The following is a 3667-nucleotide window of genomic DNA, read 5'->3' as shown; positions in this document are numbered from 1 at the left end:
CATATAATATTTCATCAACAACAATTTCATCAACAATGTCAATTCCCTCCATGAGTGTTCCCAAACGCCATCATCCCTCATCTGCCATCTTGACAAGCACATTACAAAGTCCAGGTTGCAAGTTAGGTGCCACGTTTTCAGTATTGTTGCGTCTATGTTTTGGATATACCCCTCTCCTACTTCACTAGTAGAACCGAAACTCTGACCAATGCTCCATCATTATTTCCCTTTCTCATCTTCATCTTTCCTGCCTTGATTTCTTTTCTTTGGTTTCTTTTAGTAGTTGTTCAATAGTGTTTTTATAAGTCTTTTACCTCTTTTGTGAAACTGATTCTAAGACAGAACTGAGAATTATTTTTCTCTCCTATTTTATTTTTATATAAAGAAAAGGCATGGATTTCAGTGTATTGATTTTGCAACTTGCTATTTTACAAGTCTACTATTTCTAGTAGCTTTTTGTAGAATCTGTCGGTATATATCATTTTAGCTGAAATAATTACTAAAATAATTTTAGACACAGAGGTAGATATGGAGATAATCTCATTATTCATTCAATTTCTCCCAATAGTTTACAATGTGTAAGTTATAGTATAATAAGGATATGAGCATTAATATAAAAATAATTAATATAAAAATTAATATAAAAATTAATATAAAAAAGTTCTATAGAACTTTATAACCTGTATGGGTTTATATTTATACCACTGTCATCAAGATACTAAGTTGTTCTATGCCATAAAAATCTCTCCTAAAGGACAGGTCAAGCTCTCACTCTACCAAAACTACGCTAGCTGCCTCCAAGTATGGGCTGATATCACCAGTGCTTTTGGAAAGAGTGCTTGCATCCTCATTCTATATTTTGTCTTTTGGGAAGCCTGGCAGCTGTAACCACACCCACAAATGCAGTTGCCATGATTGAACCAGGCCAGCTCTATAGATTCACTCTTCTCAAATGACATAACAAAATGTGACTGAATGAGGGAAGTAGAAAGCCTTTCTAGAGTACAGGCCGGTGTGGGGTGGGGAGGAAGGACACTTGGGATATTGGTCATGGGAATGTTGCACTGGTGAAGGATATATATATATATATATATATATATATATATATATATATATATATATATATATATATATATATATTTAAAAAAATAAAAAGAAAGAAAAGAAAAGAAGAGAAAAGAAATGAAGAAAAGAAAAGAAAAGAAAAGGCCTCCCAATTCTTACCACACACAGGCTGTGTTCTTTACACTGATTGTATAGAAAGAGGAGATACAGTAAATGCACCCCATATACACCTCAACCCTTTGCCTGGTCTGTATTGTGAATTGAGGGACAAAAAAAAAAAAAAAAAGAGAGATGTAATCTGAGTCATGAAAGACTACACTGACCCACACAGCTCAAAGCTGGTCATCTTGGGAGGAAAAGGAGGGAAAAACTTCCATCCTATCAAAGCCACACTTGCTGCCTTCCTAACCCAGAATCATCATTTCCTCAATGGCCTTGTATCAGCAATGACTCTCTATGATTCTTGTGGGGGGACACGAATCTGACCATGCCCATTTTTGGAGCAAATGTGGGTACCTTTCCCCATAGCTTCCTTCTTCCAGTAGGCCTCACAGTTGAGTACAGACCCCTAAATGTCTTAGTATCAGAAATAGTGCATTGAATTTCTGGTCAACTTCATTATTTGATGTTGTCATCCCTAAAGGAATGTTTCAATTTAACAGAATGGACAGTTTATAACAAAAGCTTATTAAAACTTCTGCCATTGTATTAATGACTTCATTAGAGATACAATAATTTTCACAAACATATTTGCTAATGTACTTTTTTCTTTCTTTTTCTTCTTTCATTTTATTTTTTCTTTCTATAGTTTTTTCAATAACTTTTTTTCATGTACTTGGAAAAATATATATTATGATCAACTATGTCAATTATCTGAGGCATTTTCTTTAAATAAATTTAAAACAATCTCTTTTGGTGTGATTTTATTATCAGACCAAATTTTCTCCTGCCCAATCCTCACTTCCATTCATAAATCTTGGCAATCATTAATCTGTCCTCTATTTCTAAACTTTTGCAATTTCTTAAATTACAAAGTTTATATCCTATTGATTAAAGATTACTTTCCATATAATCACCAAAGTTGTTTTGTCAATAGTTTCTTTTAATTGCTGAGTATAATTCATTCTATGTATAACACAATGAATTAACAATTCACTTGTAAAAATATCTGAACTAGCTCCCAATATTGGTTACAATAAATAATGCTGTTATAAATATATATGTAGAATTTTTGTAGAACATGAATTTTAATTTCTCTGACATAAATACTATAGAGGAAAGTCATTGGGTCATATAATAGTTGCACTAAAAAGCAATAACTAAACTGTTTCTCAGAATGACTATCATTTTGCCTTTTTGCCAATAATTTCAGAGAGAAAATTTTCTCTGACTTTTCACTAAATATGTATTTATCTTAGCTATTTTGATAGATGTATATTAGTAGATAAATATGATTAAAATGTTCAAATTTTCAGTGGCTAACTGTATTTGGTTGCCATCTTTACCTCTTCAGTGAAATGAATATTGTTGGTTTGCTATACCTGATGTATAAATAACATAGCCAGTGATCACTCCTGGTAAGGCTCAGGGGACCATATGTGGTGCCAGGAATCAAACCTGGATTGAGTTGTCTGCATATGAGGCAGGTGCCTTTTTCACTTTACTATCACTAGCAACCAAGTTTATTAATTTATTAGAGCTATTTTTGTTTGTAGCTTCATATATTTATGACACTTTTACTTGATTATCTTATATTTGCTTGCTTTTAGTTTATTTTCTTTCCTTTATCTACATACTCAATATAGAAACATAGGTTATTATTTTGAGACCTATCTTCCTTTCTAGTATAGATTTCCTTCTCAGCAATGCTGTTTTAACCACCACCTAAATATTCTGACATAAAGTGTTTTCACTTTTATTCACTTCCATTGTATTATTAAATTTAAGGTTTATTTTCCTTGGAAAAAATGAAAAATCTGTTGCTTATTTTCACATTTATTGCTTTTTTCTGTCGTGCTTTTGCTATTGATTTTTAGTTAGATGTTATGATAGTTAGAGAACATGTTTGGCATGATATAATTTTTAAAAAACTTCAGTAAGAGGATTTAGCATGGTTCAGAATGTGGATTATTTTGGAAAAATTTCATTTAAAAGGTGTATTATATTATTGATAAATAAAGTGTATACATGTTATTTAGATATTACTCATGCATTGTTATACTCAGATATTTGGTATTCTTCTTATTTGCTACGTATTAATTCAAACTATTTTTGCAAGGATCTACTTAAACCTTTATTGTTTCTTTTTTTTACTTTAGCACAAGGTTTTGCATCATGTACTTTGTTTGTTTTGCCTATATGTAGGGCCATTATTTCTCCCAGAGAGATTAATGATTTTATTATTATACACTGGCTTTTTTAGTCTTTAGATATTTCTTATACTATAAAATAGGTTATTCAGGTTTAAGTAAAGCAAGCAAGGGGGAGAGTGTCCTTCTAGTGGCATTGGCAAAGTGCCACTGTCAATCCTGTAATACATGGCTAACCCAGGTAGATGATTCTCTGCTAGGGTCTGAAAACTCAGTACTGCTCGGATTTAGTT

General features: G+C 31.9%; 1 non-coding gene across 1 annotated transcript; it reads left to right on the top strand.

The window, feature by feature from the left end:
* Positions 1-1207: 1207 nt before the first annotated feature.
* On the top strand, positions 1208-1338 carry LOC126014819 (small nucleolar RNA SNORA51). The gene has a single exon (XR_007497806.1). It is a non-coding gene; the product is annotated as a small nucleolar RNA SNORA51 (small nucleolar RNA).
* The last annotated feature ends 2329 nt before the right edge of the window (positions 1339-3667 follow it).

The sequence above is a fragment of the Suncus etruscus genome, chromosome 7, assembly GCF_024139225.1.
Source record: "Suncus etruscus isolate mSunEtr1 chromosome 7, mSunEtr1.pri.cur, whole genome shotgun sequence".
Classification (NCBI taxonomy): domain Eukaryota; kingdom Metazoa; phylum Chordata; class Mammalia; order Eulipotyphla; family Soricidae; genus Suncus; species Suncus etruscus.
The sequence above is the reverse complement of the archived record's forward strand: the minus strand, read 5'-3'. Positions and strand labels throughout refer to the sequence as shown.